Genomic DNA, 23,259 nt, shown 5'->3' with positions numbered 1-23,259 from the left:
AACAGTCCATTAAACCTGGTTTCGATCAATGTTTTAGAGGATAACGCATGTTAGGTCTAGGCCAGGCCTGGGTTTGCCCACATCAGACTCATACTTCCGCATTCTTCAAATTCTTGTGGAACAGATCCTGGGCTTTTTCTGGTTTCGATCACATAGTAATGTGGTACCACACTGAAACAGTCGACTAAGCCTGGTCTCGGTCAATATTTTAGAGGATAACGCATGTTAGGTCTAGGTTAGGTCTGGGATTTGCTCTCATCAGGCTCATACTTTCGCATGTTTGTCATACTTGATGGCCAGATTCTGGGCTTTTTTTAGTTTGGATCACGCAGTAATGTGGTACCACACTGAAACAGACCATTAAACCTAGTTTCGATCAATATTTTAGAGGATAACACATGTTAGGTCTAGGTTAGGTCTGGGATATGCTCTCATCAGGCTCATACTTTCGCATATTTCTCATACTTGATGGCCAGATCCTGGGCTTTTTCTGGTTTGGATCACGTTGTAATGCGGTACCACACTGAAACAGTCCATTAAACCTGGTTTCGATCAATGTTTTAGAGGATAACGCATGTTAGGTCTAGGCCAGGCCTGGGATTTGCCCACATCAGACTCATACTTCCGCATTCTTCAAATTCTTGTGGAACAGATCCTGGGCTTTTTCTGGTTTCGAGCACATAGTAATGTGGTACCACACTGAAACAGTCGACTAAACCTCGTCACGATCAATATTTTAGAGGTTAACTCATGTTAGGTCTAGGTTAGGTCTGGGATTTGCTCTCATCAGGGTCATACATTCGCATATTTCTCATACTTGATGGCCAGATCCTGGGCTTTTTCTGGTTTCGATCACGTAGTAATGCGGTACCACACTAAAACAGTCCATTAAACCTGGTTTCGATCAATGTTTTAGAGGATAACGCATGTTAGGTCTAGGCCAGGCCTGGGATTTGCCCACATCAGACTCATACTTCCGCATTCTTCAAATTCTTGTGGAACAGATCCTGGGCTTTTTCTGGTTTCGATCACATAGTAATGTTGTACCACACTGAAACAGTCGACTAAACCTGGTCACGATCAATATTTTACAGGATAACGCAAGTGAGGTCTAGGTTAGGGCTGGGATTTGCTCTCATCAGGCTCATACTTTCGCATATTTCTGATACTTGATGGCCAGATTCTGGTCTTTTTCTGGTTTCGATTACGTAGTAATGCGGTACCACACTGAAACAGTCCATTAAACCTGGTTTCGGTCAATGTTTTAGAGGATAACGCATGTTAGGTCTAGGTTAGGCCTTGGATTTGCCCTCATCAGACTCATACTTTCGCATTCTTCACATACTTGTTGAACAAATCCCGGGTTTTTTCTGGTTTGGGTCACGTGGTAATGTGTTACCCCACTGAAACAGTCGACTAATCCTGGTCTCGGTCAATATTTTAGAGGTTAACTCATGTTAGGTCTAGGTTACGTCTGGGATTTGCTCTCATCAGGCTCATACATTCGCATATTTCTCATACTTGATGGCCAGATCCTGGGCTTTTTCTGGTTTGGATCACGTAGTAATGTGGTACCGCACTGAAACTGTCGACTAATCCTGGACTCGGTAAATATTTTAGAGGTTAACTCATGTTAGGTCTAGGTTAGGTCTGGGATTTGCTCTCATCAGGCTCATACATTCGCATATTTCTCATACTTGATGGCCAGATCCTGGGCTTTTTCTGGTTTGGATCACGTAGTAATGTGGTACCACACTGAAACAGTCGACTAATCCTGATCGCGGTCAATATTTTAGAGGATAACGCATGTTAGGTCTTGGTTCGGCCTTGGATTTGCCCTCATCAGGCTTACACGATCGCATTCTTCACATACCTTGTGAACAGAACCTGGGTTTTTTGTAGTTTGGGTCAAGTGGTAATGTGGTACCACACTGAAACAGTCGACTAAACCTGGTCTCGGTCAACATTTCAAAGGATAACTCATGTTAGGTCTAGGTTAGGTCTGGGATTTGCTCTCATCAGGCTCATACTTTCGCGTGTTTCTGATACTTGATGGCCAGATTCTGGGCTTTTTTTAGTTTGGATCACGTAGTAATGTGGTATCACACTGAAACAGTCGACTAAACATGGTCTCGGTCAATATTTTAGAGGATAACGCATGTTAGGTCTAGGTTAGGTCTGGGATTTGCACTCATCAGGCTCATACTTTCGCATATTTCTCATACTTGATGGCCAGATTCTGGGCCTTTTTTGGTTTCGATCACGTAGTAATGCGGTACCACCGTGAAAGAGACCATTAAACCTGGTTTCGACCAATATTTTAGAGGCTAACGCATGTTAGGTCTAGGTTAGGTCTGGGATTTGCTCTCATCAGGCTCATACATTCGCATATTACTCATACTTGATGGCCAGATTCTGGGCTTTTTTTAGTTTGGATCACGCAGTAATGTGGTACCACACTGAAACAGACCATTAAACCTGGTTTCGATCAATATTTTAGAGGATAACACATGTTAGGTCTAGGTTAGGTCTGGGATTTGGACTCATCAGGCTCACCCTTTCGCATATTTCTCATACTTGATGGCCAGATTCAGGGCTTTTTCTGGTTTGGATCACGTGGTAATGTGGTACCACACTGAAACAGTCGACTAAACCTGGTCTCGGTCAACATTTCAAAGGATAACTCATGTTAGGTCTAGGTTAGGTCTGGGATTTGCTCTCATCAGGCTCATACTTTCGCGTGTATCTCATATTTGATGGCCAGATCCTGGGCTTTTTCTGGTTTGGATCATGTAGTAATGTGGTACCACACTGAAACTGTCCATTAAACCTGGTTTCGATCAATATTTTAGAGGATAACGCATGTTAGGTCTATGTCAGGTCTGGGATTTGCTCTCATCAGGCTCATACTGTCGCATATTTCTCATACTTGATGGCCAGATCCTGGGCTTTTTCTGGTTTGGATCACGTAGTAATGTGGGACCACACTGAAACAGTCGATTAAACCTGGTCTCGATCAATATCTTAGAGGAAAACGCATGTTAGGTCTGGGTTAGGTCTGGGATTTGCTCTCATCAGGCTCATACATTCGCATATTTCTCATACTTGATGCCCAGATCCTGGGCTTTTTCTGGTTTGGATCACGTAGTAATGTGGTACCACACTGAAACAGTCGACTAATCCTGGTCTCGGCCAATATTTTAGAGGATAACGCATGTTAGGTCTAGGTTAGGTCTGGGATTTGCACTCATCAGGCTCATACTTTCTCATATTTCTCATACTTGTTGGCCTGATTCTCGGCTTTTTTTGGCTTGGATCACGTAGTAATGTGGGACCACACTGAAACAGTCGACTAAACCTGGTCACGATCAATATTTTAGAGGATAACGCAAGTTAGGTCTAGGTTAGGGCTGGGATTTGCTCTCATCAGGCTCATACTTTCGCATATTTCTGATACTTGATGGCCAGATTCTGGTCTTTTTCTGGTTTCGATCACGTAGTAATGCGGTACCACACTGAAGCAGTCCATTAAACCTGGTTTCGATCAATGTTTTAGAGGATAACGCATGTTAGGTCTAGGTTAGGCCTTGGATTTGCCCTCATCAGAATCATACTTTCGCATTCTTCACATACTTGTTGAACAGATCCCGGGTTTTTTCTGGTTTGGGTCACGTGGTAATGTGTTACCCCACTGAATCAGTCGACTAATCCTGGTCTCGGTCAATATTTTAGAGGTTAACTCATGTTAGGTCTAGGTTAGGTCTGGGATTTGCTCTCATCAGGCTCATACATTCGCATATTTCTCATACTTGATGGCCAGATCCTGGGCTTTTTCTGGTTTGGATCACGTAGTAATGTGGTACCGCACTGAAACTGTCGAATAATCCTGGTCTCGGTCAATATTTTAGAGGATAACGCATGTTAGGTCTAGGGTAGGTCTGGGATTTGCACTCATCAGGCTCATACTTTCGCATATTTCTCATACTTGTTGGCCAGATTCTGGGCTTTTTTTGGCTTGCATCACGTAGTAATGTGGTACCACACTGAAACTGTCCATTAAACCTGGTTTCGATCAATATTTTAGAGGATAACGCATGTTAGGTCTGTGTTAGGTCTGGGATTTGCTCTCATCAGGCTCATACATTCAGATTTTCCGCATACTTGTTGGCCAGATCCTGGGCTTTTTCTGGTTTGGATCAAGTGGTAATGTGGTACCACACTGAAACAGACCATTAAACCTGGTTACGATCAATATTTTAGAGGATAACACATGTTAGGTCTAGGTGAGGCCTTGGATTTGCACTCATCAGGGTCACACTTTAGCATTCTTCACATACCTGTTGAACAGATCCAGGGTTTTTTCTGGTTTGGATCACGTGGTAACGTGTTACCCCACTGAAACAGTCGACTAATCCTGGACTCGGTCAATATTTTAGAGGTTAACTCATGTTAGGTCTAGGTTAGGTCTGGGGTTTGCTCTCATCAGGCTCATACATTCGCATATTTCTCATACTTGATGGCCAGATCCTGGGCTTTTTCTGGTTTGGATCACGTAGTAATGTGGTACCACACTGAAACAGTCGACTAATCCTGGTCTCGGTCAATATTTTAGAGGATAACGCATGTTATGTCTTGGTTCGGCCTTGGATTTGCCCTCATCAGGCTTACACGATCGCATTCTTCACATACCTTGTGAACAGAACCTGGGTTTTTTGTAGTTTGGGTCAAGTGGTAATGTGGTACCACACTGAAACAGTCGATTAAACCTGGTTTCGATCGATATTTTAGAGGATAACGCATGTTAGGTCTAGGTTAGGTCTGGGATTTGCTCTCATCAGGCTCATACTTTCGCATATTTCTCATACTTGATGGCCAGATCCTGGGCTTTTTCTGGTTTGGATCACGTAGTAATGTGGTACCACACTGAAACAGTCGATTAAACCTGGTTTCGATCAATATTTTAGAGGATAACGCATGTCAGGTCTATGTCAGGTCTGGGATTTGCACTCATCAGGCTCATACTTTCGCATATTTCTCATACTTGATGGCAAGATCCTGGGCTTTTTTTGGTTTGGATCACGTAGTAATGTGGGACCACACTGAAACAGTCGATTAAACCTGGTCTCGGTCAATATTTTAGAGTATAACGCATGTTAGGTCTGGGTTAGGTCTGGGATTTGCTCCCATCAGGCTCATACTTTCGCATATTTCTGATACTTGATGGCCAGATTCTGGTCTTTTTCTGGTTTCGACCACGTAGTAATGCGGTACCACACTGAAACAGTCCATTAAACCTGGTTTCGATCAATGTTTTAGAGGATAACGCATGTTAGGTCTAGGCCAGGCCTGGGATTTGCCCACATCAGACTCATACTTCCGCATTCTTCAAATTCTTGTGGAACAGATCCTGGGCTTTTTCTGGTTTCGATCACATAGTAATGTGGTACCACACTGAAACAGTCGACTAAACCTGGTCACGATCAATATTTTAGAGGATAACGCAAGTTAGGTCTAGGTTAGGGCTGGGATTTGCTCTCATCAGGCTCATACTTTCGCAAACTTCACATACTTGTTGAACAGATCCCGGGTTTTTTCTGGTTTGGGTCACGTGGTAATGTGTTACCCCACTGAAACAGTCGACTAATCCTGGTCTCGGTCAATATTTTAGAGGTTAACGCATGTTAGGTCTAGGTTAGGTCTGGGATTTGCACACATCAGGCTCATACTTTCGCATATTTCTGATACTTGATGGCCAGATTCTGGTCTTATTCAGGTTTCGATCACGTAGTAATGCGGTACCACACTGAAACAGTCCATTAAACCTGGTTTCGATCAATGTTTTAGAGGATAACGCATGTTAGGTCTAGGTTAGGCCTTGGATTTGCCCTCGTCAGACTCATACTTTCGCATTCTTCACATACTTGTTGAACAGATCCCGGGTTTTTTCTGGTTTGGGTCACGTGGTAATGTGTTACCCCACTGAAACAGTCGACTAATCCTGGTCTCGGTCAATATTTTAGAGGTTAACTCATGTTAGGTCTAGGTTAGGTCTGGGATTTGCTCTCATCAGGCTCATACATTCGCATATTTCTCATACTTGATGGCCAGATCCTGGGCTTTTTCTGGTTTGGATCACGTAGTAATGTGGTACCGCACTGAAACTGTCGAATAATCCTGGTCTCGGTCAATATTTTAGAGGATAACGCATGTTAGGTCTAGGGTAGGTCTGGGATTTGCACTCATCAGGCTCATACTTTCGCATATTTCTCATACTTGTTGGCCAGATTCTGGGCTTTTTTTGGCTTGCATCACGTAGTAATGTGGTACCACACTGAAACTGTCCATTAAACCTGGTTTCGATCAATATTTTAGAGAATAACGCATGTTAGGTCTGTGTTAGGTCTGGGATTTGCTCTCATCAGGCTCATACATTCAGATTTTCCGCATACTTGTTGGCCAGATCCTGGGCTTTTTCTGGTTTGGATCAAGTGGTAATGTGGTACCACACTGAAACAGACCATTAAACCTGGTTACGATCAATATTTTAGAGGATAACACATGTTAGGTCTAGGTGAGGCCTTGGATTTGCACTCATCAGGGTCACACTTTAGCATTCTTCACATACCTGTTGAACAGATCCAGGGTTTTTTCTGGTTTGGATCACGTGGTAACGTGTTACCCCACTGAAACAGTCGACTAATCCTGGACTCGGTCAATATTTTAGAGGTTAACTCATGTTAGGTCTAGGTTAGGTCTGGGGTTTGCTCTCATCAGGCTCATACATTCGCATATTTCTCATACTTGATGGCCAGATCCTGGGCTTTTTCTGGTTTGGATCACGTAGTAATGTGGTACCACACTGAAACAGTCGACTAATCCTGGTCTCGGTCAATATTTTAGAGGATAACGCATGTTATGTCTTGGTTCGGCCTTGGATTTGCCCTCATCAGGCTTACACGATCGCATTCTTCACATACCTTGTGAACAGAACCTGGGTTTTTTGTAGTTTGGGTCAAGTGGTAATGTGGTACCACACTGAAACAGTCGATTAAACCTGGTTTCGATCGATATTTTAGAGGATAACGCATGTTAGGTCTAGGTTAGGTCTGGGATTTGCTCTCATCAGGCTCATACTTTCGCATATTTCTCATACTTGATGGCCAGATCCTGGGCTTTTTCTGGTTTGGATCACGTAGTAATGTGGTACCACACTGAAACAGTCCATTAAACCTGGTTTCGATCAATGTTTTAGAGGATAACGCATGTTAGGTCTAGGCCAGGCCTGGGATTTGCCCACATCAGACTCATACTTCCGCATTCTTCAAATTCTTGTGGAACAGATCCTGGGCTTTTTCTGGTTTCGATCACATAGTAATGTGGTACCACACTGAAACAGTCGACTAAACCTGGTCACGATCAATATTTTAGAGGATAACGCAAGTTAGGTCTAGGTTAGGGCTGGGATTTGCTCTCATCAGGCTCATACTTTCGCAAACTTCACATACTTGTTGAACAGATCCCGGGTTTTTTCTGGTTTGGGTCACGTGGTAATGTGTTACCCCACTGAAACAGTCGACTAATCCTGGTCTCGGTCAATATTTTAGAGGTTAACTCATGTTAGGTCTAGGTTAGGTCTGGGATTTGCTCTCATCAGGCTCATACATGCGCATATTTCTGATACTTGATGGCCAGATTCTGGTCTTTTTCTGGTTTCGATTACGTAGTAATGCGGTACCACACTGAAACAGTCCATTAAACCTGGTTTCGGTCAATGTTTTAGAGGATAACGCATGTTAGGTCTAGGTTAGGCCTTGGATTTGCCCTCATCAGACTCATACTTTCGCATACTTCACATACTTGTTGAACAGATCCCGGGTTTTTTCTGGTTTGGGTCACGTGGTAATGTGTTACCCCACTGAATCAGTCGACTAATCCTGGTCTCGGTCAATATTTTAGAGGTTAACTCATGTTAGGTCTAGGTTAGGTCTGGGATTTGCTCTCATCAGGCTCATACATTCGCATATTTCTCATACTTGATGGCCAGATCCTGGGCTTTTTCTGGTTTGGATCACGTAGTAATGTGGTACCGCACTGAAACTGTCGACTAATCCTGGTCTCGGTCAATATTTTAGAGGATAACGCATGTTAGGTCTAGGGTAGGTCTGGGATTTGCACTCATCAGGCTCATACTTTCGCATATTTCTCATACTTGTTGGCCAGATTCTGGGCTTTTTTTGGCTTGCATCACGTAGTAATGTGGTACCACACTGAAACTGTCCATTAAACCTGGTTTCGATCAATATTTTAGAGGATAACGCATGTTAGGTCTGTGTTAGGTCTGGGATTTGCTCTCATCAGGCTCATACATTCGCATATTTCTCATACTTGATGGCCAGATCCTGGGCTTTTTCTGGTTTGGATCACGTAGTAATGTGGTACCGCACTGAAACTGTCGACTAATCCTGGTCTCGGCCAATGTTTTAGAGGATAACGCATGTTAGGTCTAGGGTAGGTCTGGGATTTGCACTCATCAGGCTCATACTTTCGCATATTTCTCATACTTGTTGGCCAGATTCTGGGCTTTTTTTGGCTTGCATCACGTAGTAATGTGGTACCACACTGAAACTGTCCATTAAACCTGGTTTCGATCAATATTTTAGAGGATAACGCATGTTAGGTCTGTGTTAGGTCTGGGATTTGCTCTCATCAGGCTCATACATTCGCATATTTCTCATACTTGATGGCCAGATCCTGGGCTTTTTCTGGTTTGGATCACGTAGTAATGTGGTACCGCACTGAAACTGTCGACTAATCCTGGTCTCGGCCAATGTTTTAGAGGATAACGCATGTTAGGTCTAGGGTAGGTCTGGGATTTGCACTCATCAGGCTCATACTTTCGCATATTTCTCATACTTGTTGGCCAGATTCTGGGCTTTTTTTGGCTTGCATCACGTAGTAATGTGGTATCACACTGAAACTGTCCATTAAACCTGGTTTCGATCAATATTTTAGAGGATAACGCATGTTAGGTCTGTGTTAGGTCTGGGATTTGCTCTCATCAGGCTCATACATTCAGATTTTCCGCATACTTGTTGGCCAGATCCTGGGCTTTTTCTGGTTTGGATCAAGTGGTATTGTGGTACCACACTGAAACAGTCCATTAAACCTGGTTTCGATCAATATTTTAGAGGATAACGCATGTTAGGTCTTGGTTCGGCCTTGGATTCGCCCTCATCAGGCTCACACGTTCGCATTCTTCACATACCTGGTGAACAGATCCTGGGCTTTTTCTGGTTTGGATCAAGTGGTAATGTGGTACCACACTGAAACAGACCATTAAACCTGGTTACGATCAATATTTTAGAGGATAACACATGTTAGGTCTAGGTGAGGCCTTGGATTTGCACTCATCAGGGTCACACTTTAGCATTCTTCACATACCTGTTGAACAGATCCAGGGTTTTTTCTGGTTTGGATCACGTGGTTATGTGTTACCCCACTGAAACAGTCGACTAATCCTGGACTCGGTAAATATTTTAGAGTTAACTCATGTTAGGTCTAGGTTAGCTCTGGGATTTGCTCTCATCAGGCTCATACATTCGCATATTTCTCATACTTGATGGCCAGATCCTGGGCTTTTTCTGGTTTGGATCACGTAGCAATGTGGTACCACACTGAAACAGTCGACTGATCCTGATCTCGGTCAATATTTTAGAGGATAACGCATGTTAGGTCTTGGTTCGGCCTTGGATTTGCCCTCATCAGGCTTACACGATCGCATTCTTCACATACCTTGTGAACAGAACCTGGGTTTTTTGTAGTTTGGGTCAAGTGGTAATGTGGTACCACACTGAAACAGTCGATTAAACCTGGTTTCGGTCGATATTTTAGAGGATAACGCATGTTAGGTCTAGGTAAGGTCTGGGATTTGCACTCATCAGGCTCATACTTTCGCATATTTCACATACTTGATGGCCAGATTCAGGGCTTTTTCTGGTTTGGATCACGCGGCAATGTGGTACCACACTGAAACAGTCGACTAAACCTGGTCTCGGTCAACATTTCAAAGGATAACTCATGTTAGGTCTAGGTTAGGTCTGGGATTTGCTCTCATCAGGCTCATACTTTCGCGTGTTTCTGATACTTGATGGCCAGATTCTGGGCTTTTTTTAGTTTGGATCACGTAGTAATGTGGTATCACACTGAAACAGTCGACTAAACCTGGACTCGGTCAATATTTTAGAGGATAACGCATGTTAGGTCTAGGTTAGGTCTGGGATTTGCACTCATCAGGCTCAGACTTTCGCATATTTCTCATACTTGATGGCCAGATTCTGGGCCTTTTTTGGTTTCGATCACGTAGTAATGCGGTACCACCGTGAAAGAGACCATTAAACCTGGTTTCGACCAATATTTTAGAGGCTAACGCATGTTAGGTCTTTGTTAGGTCCGGGATTTGCCCTCATCAGGCTCTCACTTTCGCATTCTTCACATACCTGTTGAACAGATCCAGGGTTTTTTCTGGTTTGGATCACGTGGTAATGTGGTACCACACTGAAACAGTCCATTAAACCTAGTCTGGGTCAACATTTCAAAGGATAACTCACGTTAGGTCTAGGTTAGGTCTGGGATTTGCACTCATCAGGCTCATACATTCGCATATTACTCATACTTGATGGCCAGATTCTGGGCTTTTTTTAGTCTGGATCACGCAGTAATGTGGTACCACACTGAAACAGACCATTAAACCTGGTTTCGATCAATATTTTAGAGGATAACACATGTTAGGTCTAGGTCAGGTCTGGGATTTGCACTCATCAGGCTCATACTTTCGCATATTTCTCATACTTGATGGCCAGATTCAGGGCTTTTTCTGGTTTGGATCACGTGGTAATGTGGTACCACACTGAAACAGTCGACTAAACCTGGTCTCGGTCAACATTTCAAAGGATAACTCATGTTAGGTCTAGGTTAGGTCTGGGATTTGCTCTCATCAGGCTCATACTTTCGCGTGTATCTCATATTTGATAGCCAGATCCAGGGCTTTTTCTGGTTTGGATCACGTAGTAATGTGGTACCACACTGAAACTGTCCATTAAACCTGGTTTCGATCAATATTTTAGAGGATAACGCATGTTAGGTCTATGTCAGGTCTGGGATTTGCTCTCATCAGTCTCATACATTCGCATATTTCTCATACTTGATGGCCAGATCCTGGGCTTTTTCTGGTTTGGATCACGTAGCAATGTGGTACCACACTGAAACAGTCGACTAATCCTGGTCTCGGCCAATATTTTAGAGGATAACGCATGTTAGGTCTAGGTTAGGTCTGGGATTTGCACTCATCAGGCTCATACTTTCGCATATTTCTCATACTTGTTGGCCTGATTCTCGGCTTTTTTTGGCTTGGATCACGTAGTAATGTGGGACCACACTGAAACAGTCGATTAAACCTGGTCTCGATCAATATTTTAGAGGATAACGCATGTTAGGTCTGTGTTAGGTCTGGGATTTGCTCTCATCAGGCTCATACATTCGCATATTTCTCATACTTGATGGCCAGATCCTGGGCTTTTTCTGGTTTGGATCACGTAGTAATGTGGTACCGCACTGAAACTGTCGACTAATCCTGGTCTCGGCCAATATTTTAGAGGATAACGCATGTTAGGTCTAGGGTAGGTCTGGGATTTGCACTCATCAGGCTCATACTTTCGCATATTTCTCATACTTGTTGGCCAGATTCTGGGCTTTTTTTGGCTTGCATCACGTAGTAATGTGGTATCACACTGAAACTGTCCATTAAACCTGGTTTCGATCAATATTTTAGAGGATAACGCATGTTAGGTCTGTGTTAGGTCTGGGATTTGCTCTCATCAGGCTCATACATTCAGATTTTCCGCATACTTGTTGGCCAGATCCTGGGCTTTTTCTGGTTTGGATCAAGTGGTATTGTGGTACCACACTGAAACAGTCCATTAAACCTGGTTTCGATCAATATTTTAGAGGATAACGCATGTTAGGTCTTGGTTCGGCCTTGGATTCGCCCTCATCAGGCTCACACGTTCGCATTCTTCACATACCTGGTGAACAGATCCTGGGCTTTTTCTGGTTTGGATCAAGTGGTAATGTGGTACCACACTGAAACAGACCATTAAACCTGGTTACGATCAATATTTTAGAGGATAACACATGTTAGGTCCAGGTGAGGCCTTGGATTTGCACTCATCAGGGTCACACTTTAGCATTCTTCACATACCTGTTGAACAGATCCAGGGGTTTTTTCTGGTTTGGATCACGTGGTTATGTGTTACCCCACTGAAACAGTCGACTAATCCTGGACTCGGTAAATATTTTAGAGTTAACTCATGTTAGGTCTAGGTTAGGTCTGGGATTTGCTCTCATCAGGCTCATACTTTCGCGTGTATCTCATATTTGATAGCCAGATCCAGGGCTTTTTCTGGTTTGGATCACGTAGTAATGTGGTACCACACTGAAACTGTCCATTAAACCTGGTTTCGATCAATATTTTAGAGGATAACGCATGTTAGGTCTATGTCAGGTCTGGGATTTGCTCTCATCAGTCTCATACTTTCGCATTTTTTACATCCTTGTTGGCCAGATCCTGGGTTTTTTCTGGTTTGGATCACATAGTAATGTGGTACCACACTGAAACTGTCCATTAAACCTGGTTTCGATCAATATCTTAGAGGAAAACGCATGTTAGGTCTGGGTTAGGTCTGGGATTTGCTCTCATCAGGCTCATACATTCGCATATTTCTCATACTTGATGGCCAGATCCTGGGCTTTTTCTGGTTTGGATCACGTAGTAATGTGGTACCACACTGAAACAGTCGACTAATCCTGGTCTCGGCCAATATTTTAGAGGATAACGCATGTTAGGTCTAGGTTAGGTCTGGGATTTGCACTCATCAGGCTCATACTTTCGCATATTTCTCATACTTGTTGGCCTGATTCTCGGCTTTTTTTGGCTTGGATCACGTAGTAATGTGGGACCACACTGAAACAGTCGATTAAACCTGGTCTCGATCAATATTTTAGAGGATAACGCATGTTAGGTCTGTGTTAGGTCTGGGATTTGCTCTCATCAGGCTCATACATTCGCATATTTCTCATACTTGATGGCCAGATCCTGGGCTTTTTCTGGTTTGGATCACGTAGTAATGTGGTACCGCACTGAAACTGTCGACTAATCCTGGTCTCGGCCAATATTTTAGAGGATAACGCATGTTAGGTCTAGGGTAGGTCTGGGATTTGCACTCATCAGGCTCATACTTTCGCATAATTCTCATACTTGTTGGCCAGATTCTGGGCTTTTTTTGGCTTGCATCACGTAGTAATGTGGTATCACACTGAAACTGTCCATTAAACCTGGTTTCGATCAATATTTTAGAGGATAACGCATGTTAGGTCTGTGTTAGGTCTGGGATTTGCTCTCATCAGGCTCATACATTCAGATTTTCCGCATACTTGTTGGCCAGATCCTGGGCTTTTTCTGGTTTGGATCAAGTGGTATTGTGGTACCACACTGAAACAGTCCATTAAACCTGGTTTCGATCAATATTTTAGAGGATAACGCATGTTAGGTCTTGGTTCGGCCTTGGATTCGCCCTCATCAGGCTCACACGTTCGCATTCTTCACATACCTGGTGAACAGATCCTGGGCTTTTTCTGGTTTGGATCAAGTGGTAATGTGGTACCACACTGAAACAGACCATTAAACCTGGTTACGATCAATATTTTAGAGGATAACGCATGTTAGGTCTATGTCAGGTCTGGGATTTGCTCTCATCAGTCTCATACTTTCGCATTTTTTACATCCTTGTTGGCCAGATCCTGGGTTTTTTCTGGTTTGGATCACATAGTAATGTGGTACCACACTGAAACTGTCCATTAAACCTGGTTTCGATCAATATCTTAGAGGAAAACGCATGTTAGGTCTGGGTTAGGTCTGGGATTTGCTCTCATCAGGCTCATACTTTCGCGTGTTTCTGATACTTGATGGCCAGATTCTGGGCTTTTTTTAGTTTGGATCACGTAGTAATGTGGTATCACACTGAAACAGTCGACTAAACCTGGACTCGGTCAATATTTTAGAGGATAACGCATGTTAGGTCTAGGTTAGGTCTGGGATTTGCACTCATCAGGCTCAGACTTTCGCATATTTCTCATACTTGATGGCCAGATTCTGGGCCTTTTTTGGTTTCGATCACGTAGTAATGCGGTACCACCGTGAAAGAGACCATTAAACCTGGTTTCGACCAATATTTTAGAGGCTAACGCATGTTAGGTCTTTGTTAGGTCCGGGATTTGCCCTCATCAGGCTCACACTTTCGCATTCTTCACATACCTGTTGAACAGATCCAGGGTTTTTTCTGGTTTGGATCACGTGGTAATGTGGTACCACACTGAAACAGTCCATTAAACCTAGTCTGGGTCAACATTTCAAAGGATAACTCACGTTAGGTCTAGGTTAGGTCTGGGATTTGCACTCATCAGGCTCATACATTCGCATATTACTCATACTTGATGGCCAGATTCTGGGCTTTTTTTAGTTTGGATCACGCAGTAATGTGGTACCACACTGAAACAGACCATTAAACCTGGTTTCGATCAATATTTTAGAGGATAACACATGTTAGGTCTAGGTTAGGTCTGGGATTTGCACTCATCAGGCTCATACTTTCGCATATTTCTCATACTTGATGGCCAGATTCAGGGCTTTTTCTGGTTTGGATCACGTGGTAATGTGGTACCACACTGAAACAGTCGACTAAACCTGGTCTCGGTCAACATTTCAAAGGATAACTCATGTTAGGTCTAGGTTAGGTCTGGGATTTGCTCTCATCAGGCTCATACTTTCGCGTGTATCTCATATTTGATAGCCAGATCCAGGGCTTTTTCTGGTTTGGATCACGTAGTAATGTGGTACCACACTGAAACTGTCCATTAAACCTGGTTTCGATCAATATTTTAGAGGATAACGCATGTTAGGTCTAGGTTAGGTCTGGGATTTGCACTCATCAGGCTCATACTTTCGCATATTTCTCATACTTGTTGGCCTGATTCTCGGCTTTTTTTGGCTTGGATCACGTAGTAATGTGGGACCACACTGAAACAGTCGATTAAACCTGGTCTCGATCAATATTTTAGAGGATAACGCATGTTAGGTCTGTGTTAGGTCTGGGATTTGCTCTCATCAGGCTCATACATTCGCATATTTCTCATACTTGATGGCCAGATCCTGGGCTTTTTCTGGTTTGGATCACGTAGTAATGTGGTACCGCACTGAAACTGTCGACTAATCCTGGTCTCGGCCAATATTTTAGAGGATAACGCATGTTAGGTCTAGGGTAGGTCTGGGATTTGCACTCATCAGGCTCATACTTTCGCATATTTCTCATACTTGTTGGCCAGATTCTGGGCTTTTTTTGGCTTGCATCACGTAGTAATGTGGTATCACACTGAAACTGTCCATTAAACCTGGTTTCGATCAATATTTTAGAGGATAACGCATGTTAGGTCTGTGTTAGGTCTGGGATTTGCTCTCATCAGGCTCATACTTTCGCATTTTTTACATCCTTGTTGGCCAGATCCTGGGTTTTTTCTGGTTTGGATCACATAGTAATGGGGTACCACACTGAAACTGTCCATTAAACCTGGTTTCGATCAATATTTTAGAGGATAACGCATGTTAGGTCTATGTCAGGTCTGGGATTTGCTCTCATCAGTCTCATACTTTCGCATTTTTTACATCCTTGTTGGCCAGATCCTGGGTTTTTTCTGGTTTGGATCACATAGTAATGGGGTACCACACTGAAACTGTCCATTAAACCTGGTTTCGATCAATATCTTAGAGGAAAACGCATGTTAGGTCTGGGTTAGGTCTGGGATTTGCTCTCATCAGGCCCATACATTCGCATATTTCTCATACTTGATGGCCAGATCCTGGGCTTTTTCTGGTTTGGATCACGTAGTAATGTGGTACCACACTGAAACAGTCGACTAATCCTGGTCTCGGCCAATATTTTAGAGGATAACGCATGTTAGGTCTAGGTTAGGTCTGGGATTTGCACTCATCAGGCTCATTCTTTCGCATATTTCTCATACTTGTTGGCCTGATTCTCGGCTTTTTTTGGCTTGGATCACGTAGTAATGTGGGACCACACTGAAACAGTCGATTAAACCTGGTCTCGATCAATATTTTAGAGGATAACGCAAGTTAGGTCTAGGTTAGGGCTGGGATTTGCTCTCATCAGGCTCATACTTTCGCATATTTCTGATACTTGATGGCCAGATTCTGGTCTTTTTCTGGTCTCGATCACGTAGTAATGCGGTACCACACTGAAACAGTCCATTAAACCTGGTTTCGATCAATGTTTTAGAGGATAACGCATGTTAGGTCTAGGTTAGGCCTTGGATTTGCCCTCATCAGACTCATACTTTCGCATTCTTCAAATTCTTGTGGAACAGATCCTGGGCTTTTTCTGGTTTCGATCACATAGTAATGTGGTACCACACTGAAACAGTCGACTAAACCTGGTCACGATCAATATTTTAGAGGATAACGCAAGTTAGGTCGAGGTTAGGGCTGGGATTTGCCCTCATCAGACTCATACTTTCGCATTCTTCACATACTTGTTGAACAGATCCCGGGTTTTTTCTTGTTTGGGTCACGTGGTAATGTGTTACCCCACTGAAACAGTCGACTAATCCTGGTCTCGGTCAATATTTTAGAGGTTAACTCATGTTAGGTCTAGGTTAGGTCTGGGATTTGCTCTCATCAGGCTCATACATTCGCATATTTCTCATACTTGATGGCCAGATCCTGGGCTTTTTCTGGTTTGGATCACGTAGTAATGTGGTACCACACTGAAACAGTCGACTAATCCTGGTCTCGGTCAATATTTTAGAGGATAACGCATGTTAGGTCTTGGTTCGGCCTTGGATTTGCCCTCATCAGGCTTACACGATCGCATTCTTCACATACCTTGTGAACAGAACCTGGGTTTTTTGCAGTTTGGGTCAAGTGGTAGGTTAGAGGATAACACATGTTAGGTCTAGGTTAGGTCTGGGATTTGCACTCATCAGGCTCATACTTTCGCATATTTCTCATACTTGATGGCCAGATTCAGGGCTTTTTCTGGTTTGGATCACGTGGAAATGTAGTACCACACTGAAACAGTCAATTAAACCTAGTCTGGGTCAACATTTCAAAGGATAACTCATGTTAGGTCTACGTTAGGTCTGGGATTTGCTCTCATCAGGCTCATACATTCGCATATTACTCATACTTGATGGCCAGATCCTGGGCTTTTTCTGGTTTGGATCACGTAGTAATGTGGGACCACACTGAAACAGTCGATTAAACCTGGTCTCGGTCTATATTTTAGAGGATAACGCATGTTAGGTCTGGGTTAGGTCTGGGATTTGCTCTCATCAGGCTCATACTTTCGCATATTTCTCATACTTGTTGGCCAGATTCTGGGCTTTTTTTGGCTTGGATCACGTAGTAATGTGGTACCACACTGAAACAGTCGACTAAACCTGGTCACGATCAATATTTTAGAGGATAACGCATGTTAGGTCTATGTTAAGTCTGGGATTTGCTCTCATCAGGCTCATACATTCAGATTTTCCGCATACTTGTTGGCCAGATCCTGGGCTTTTTCAGGTTTGGATCAAGTGGTAATGTGGTACCACACTGAAACAGTCCACTAAACCTGGTTTCGATAAATATTTTAGAGGATAACGCATGTTAGGTCTTGGTTCGGCCTTGGATTTGCCCTCATCAGGCTCACACGTTCGCATTCTTCACATACCTGGTGAACAGATCCTGAGGTTTTCCTGGTTTGGATCACGTGGTAATGTGGTACCACACTGAAACAGCCCATTAAACCTGGTTACGATCAATATTTTAGAGGATAACACATGTTAGGTCTAGGTGAGGCCTTGGATTTGCACTCATCAGGGTCACACTTTAGCATTCTTCACATACCTGTTGAACAGATCCAGGGTTTTTTCTGGTTTGGATCACGTGGAAATGTGGTACCACACTGAAACCGTCCATTAAACCTAGTCTGGGTCAACATTTCAAAGGATAACTCATGTTAGGCCCAGGTTAGGTCTGGGATTTGCACTCATCAGGCTCATACATTCGCATATTTCTCATACTTGACGGCCAGATCCTGGGCTTCTTCTGGTTTGGATCACGTAGTAATGTGGTACCACACTGAAACTGGCCACTAAACCTGGTCATGATCAATATTTTAGAGGATAACGCATGTTAGGTCTAGGTTAGGTCTGGGATTTGCACTCATCAGGCTCAAACATTCGCATATTTCTCATACTTGATGGCCAGATACTGGGCGTTTTCTGGTTTGGATCACGTAGTAATGTGGTACCACACTGAAACTGTCGACTAATCCTGGTCTCGGTCAATATTTTAGAGGATAACGCATGTTAGGTCTAGGTTAGGTCTGGGATTTGCACTCATCAGGCTCATACTTTTGCATATTTCTCATACTGGACGGCCGGATTCTGGCTTTCACTGCTTTGGATAACGTAGCAATGTGGTACCGCACTGAAACTGTCCAGTAAACCTGGTTTTGATCAATAATTTGGAAGATAACTCATGTTATGTCTAGGCCAGGCCTGGGATTTGCCCACATCAGACTCATACTTCCGCATTCTTCAAATACTTGTGGAACAGATCCTGGGTTTTTTCTGGTTTCGATCACATGGTAATGTGGTACCACACTGAAACAGACGACAAAAACCTGGTCACGATCAATATTTTAGAGGATAACGCAAGTTAGGTCTAGTTTGGGGCTGGGATTTGCTCTCATCAGGCTCATACTTTCGCATATTTCTGATACTTGATGGCCAGATTCTAGTCTTTTTCTGGTTTCGATCACGTAGTAATGCGGTACCACGCTGAAACTGTCGACTGAACCTGGTCATGATCAATATTTTAGAGGATAACTCATGTTAGGTCTAGGTTAGGCCTTGGATTTGCACTCATCAGGCTCATACTTTCGCATTCTTCACATACCTGGTGAACAGATCCGGGGCTTTTTCTGGTTTGGATCAAGTGGTAATGTGGTACCACACTGAAACAGACCATTAAACCTAGTCGGGGTCAACATTTCAAAGGATAACTCATGTTAGGTCCAGGTTAGGTCTGGGATTTGCACTCATCAGGCTCATACTTTCGCATATTTCTCATACTTGTTAGCCAGATTCTGGGCTTTTTTTGGCTTGGATCACGTAGTAATGTGGGACCACACTGAAACAGTCGATTAAACCTGGTCTCGATCAATATTTTAGAGGATAACGCATGTTAGGTCTGGGTTAGGTCTGGGATTTGCCCTCTTCAGTCTCATACTTTCGCATTCTTCACATCCTTGTTGGCCAGATCCTGGGTTTTTTCTGGTTTGGATCACATAGTAATGTGGTACCACACTGAAACAATCGACTAAACCTGGTCACGATCAATATTTTAGAGGATAACGCATGTTTGGTCTAGGTTAGGGCTGGGATTTGGTCTCATCAGGCTCATACATTCGCATATTTCTCATACTTGATGGCCAGATCCTTGGCTTTTTCTGGTTTGGATCACGTAGTAATGTGGTACCACACTGAAACTGTCTACTAATGCTGGTCTCGGTCAATATTTTAGAGGATAACGCATGTTAGGTCTCGGTTAGGTCTGGGATTTGCATTCATCTGGCTCATACTATCGCATATTTCTCATACTTGTTGGCCAGATTCTGGGCTTTTTTTGGCTTGGATCACGTAGTAATGTGGTACCACACTGAAACAGACCATTAAACCTGGTTTCGATCAATATTTTAGAGGATAACGCATGTTAGGTCTAGGTTAGGTCTGGGATTTGCATTCATCTGGCTCATACTTTCGCATATTTCTCATACTTGTTGGCCAGATTCTGGGCTTTTTTTTTGGCTTCGATCACGTAGTAATGTGGTACCACACTGAAACTGTCCATTAAACCTGGTTTCGATCAATATTTTAGAGGATAACGCATGTTAGGTCTGGGTTAGGTCTGGGATTTGCTCTCATCAGGCTCATACTTTCCCATATTTCTCGTACTTGTTGGCCATATCCTGCGCCTTTCTGGATTGGATCACGTAGTAATGTGGTACCACACTGAAATAGTCAATTAAACCTAGTGTGGGTCAACATTTCAAAGGATAACTCATGTTAGGTCTAGGTTAGGTCTGGGATTTGCTCTCATCAGGCTCATACATTCGCATGTTTCTCGTACTTGATGGCCAGATCCTGGGCTTTTTCTGGTTTGGATCACGTAGTAATGTGGTACCACACTGAAACAGTTGACTAAACCTGGTCTCGGTCAATATTTTAGAGGATAACGCATGTTAGGTCTAGGTTAGGTCTGGGATTTGCACTCATCAGGCTCATACTTTCGCATATTTCTCATACTTGTTGACCAGATTCTGGGCTTTTTTTGGCTTGCATCACGTAGTAATGTGGTACCACACTGAAACTGTCCATTAAACCTGGTTTCGATCAATATTTTAGAGGATAACGCATGTTAGGTCTTGGTTCGGCCTTGAATTTGCCCTCATCAGGCTCACACGTTCGCATTCTTCACATACCTGGTGAACAGATCCGGGGCTTTTTCTGGTTTGGATCAAGTGGTAATGTGGTACCACACTGAAACATACCATTAAACCTAGTCGGGGTCAACATTTCAAAGGATAACTCATGTTAGGTCCAGGTTAGGTCTGGGATTTGCACTCATCAGCCTCATACTTTCGCATATTTCTCATACTTGTTGGCCAGATTCTGGGCTTTTTTTGTCTTGGATCACGTAGTAATGTGGGACCACACTGAAACAGTCGACTAAACCTGGTCACGATCAATATTTTAGAGGATAACGCATGTTAGGTCTAGGTTAGGTCTGGGATTTGCATTCATCTGGCTCATACTTTCGCATATTTCTCATACTTGTTGGCCAGATTCTGGGCTTTTATTTTGGGTTGGATCACGTAGTAATGTGGTACCACACTGAAACTGTCCATTAAACCTGGTTTCGATCAATATTTTAGAGGATAACGCATGTTAGGTCTGGGTTAGGTCTGGGATTTGCTCTCATCAGGCTCATACTTTCGCATATTTCTCGTACTTGTTGGCCATATCCTGCGCCTTTCTAGATTGGATCACGTAGTAATGTGGTACCACACTGAAATAGTCAATTAAACCTAGTGTGGGTCAACATTTCAAAGGATAACTCATGTTAGGTCTAGGTTAGGTCTGGGATTTGCTCTCATCAGGCTCATACATTCGCATGTTTCTCGTACTTGATGGCCAGATCCTGGGCTTTTTCTGGTTTGGATCACGTAGTAATGTGGTACCACACTGAAACAGTTGACTAAACCTGGTCTCGGTCAATATTTTAGAGGACAACGCATGTTAGGTCTATGTTAGTTCTGGGATTTGCTCTCATCAGGCTCAAACATTCGCATATTTCTGATACTTGATGGCCAGATTCTGGTCTTTTTCTGGTTTCGATCACGTAGTAATGCGGTACCACACTGAAACTGTCGACTGAACCTGGTCTCGGCCAATATTTTAGAGGATAACGCATGTTAGGTCTAGGTTTGGTCTGGGATTTGGTCTCATCAGGCTCATACATTCGCATATTTCACATACTTGATGGCCAGATCCCGGGCTATTTCTGGTTTGGATCACCTAGTAATGTGGTACCACACTGAAACAGTCCATTAAACCTGGTTTCGATCAATGTTTTAGAGGATAACGCATGTTAGGTCTAGGTTAGGCCTTGGATTTGCCCTCATCAGACTCATTCTTTCGCATTCTTCACATACTTGTTGAACAGATCCCGGGTTTTTTCTGGTTTGGGTCACGTGGTAATGTGTTACCCCACTGAAACAGTCCATTAAGCCAAGTCTGGGTCAACATTTCAAAGGATAACTCATGTTAGGTCCAGGTTAGGTCTGGCATTTGCACTCATCAGGCTCATACATTCGCATATTTCTCATACTTGATGGCCAGATCCTGGGCTTCTTCTGGTTTGGATCACGTAGTAATGTGGTACCACACTGAAACAGTCGACTAATCCTGGTCTCGGTCAGTATTTTAGAGGATAACGCATGTTAGGTCTAGGTTAGGTCTGGGATTTGCACTCATCAGGCTCATACTTTCGCATATTTCTGATACTTGATGGCCAGATTCTGGTCTTATTCAGGTTTCGATCACGTAGTAATGCGGTACCACACTGAAACAGTCCATTAAACCTGGTTTCGATCAATGTTTTAGAGGATGACGCATGTTAGGTCTAGGTTAGGCCTTGGATTTGCCCTCGTCAGACTCATACTTTCGCATTCTTCACATACTTGTTGAACAGATCCCGGGTTTTTTCTGGTTTGGGTCACGTGGTAATGTGTTACCCCACTGAAACAGTCGACTAATCCTGGTCTCGGTCAATATTTTAGAGGTTAACTCATGTTAGGTCTAGGTTAGGTCTGGGATTTGCTCTCATCAGGCTCATACATTCGCATATTTCTCATACTTGATGGCCAGATCCTGGGCTTTTTCTGGTTTGGATCACGTAGTAATGTGGTACCGCACTGAAACTGTCGAATAATCCTGGTCTCGGTCAATATTTTAGAGGATAACGCATGTTAGGTCTAGGGTAGGTCTGGGATTTGCACTCATCAGGCTCATACTTTCGCATATTTCTCATACTTGTTGGCCAGATTCTGGGCTTTTTTTGGCTTGCATCACGTAGTAATGTGGTACCACACTGAAACTGTCCATTAAACCTGGTTTCGATCAATATTTTAGAGGATAACGCATGTTAGGTCTGTGTTAGGTCTGGGATTTGCTCTCATCAGGCTCATACATTCAGATTTTCCGCATACTTGTTGGCCAGATCCTGGGCTTTTTCTGGTTTGGATCAAGTGGTAATGTGGTACCACACTGAAACAGACCATTAAACCTGGTTACGATCAATATTTTAGAGGATAACACATGTTAGGTCTAGGTGAGGCCTTGGATTTGCACTCATCAGGGTCACACTTTAGCATTCTTCACATACCTGTTGAACAGATCCAGGGTTTTTTCTGGTTTGGATCACGTGGTAACGTGTTACCCCACTGAAACAGTCGACTAATCCTGGACTCGGTCAATATTTTAGAGGTTAACTCATGTTAGGTCTAGGTTAGGTCTGGGATT

Source organism: Colletes latitarsis, chromosome 1, assembly GCF_051014445.1.
Source record: "Colletes latitarsis isolate SP2378_abdomen chromosome 1, iyColLati1, whole genome shotgun sequence".
Lineage (NCBI taxonomy): Eukaryota > Metazoa > Arthropoda > Insecta > Hymenoptera > Colletidae > Colletes > Colletes latitarsis.
This window is presented reverse-complemented; position numbering follows the sequence as displayed.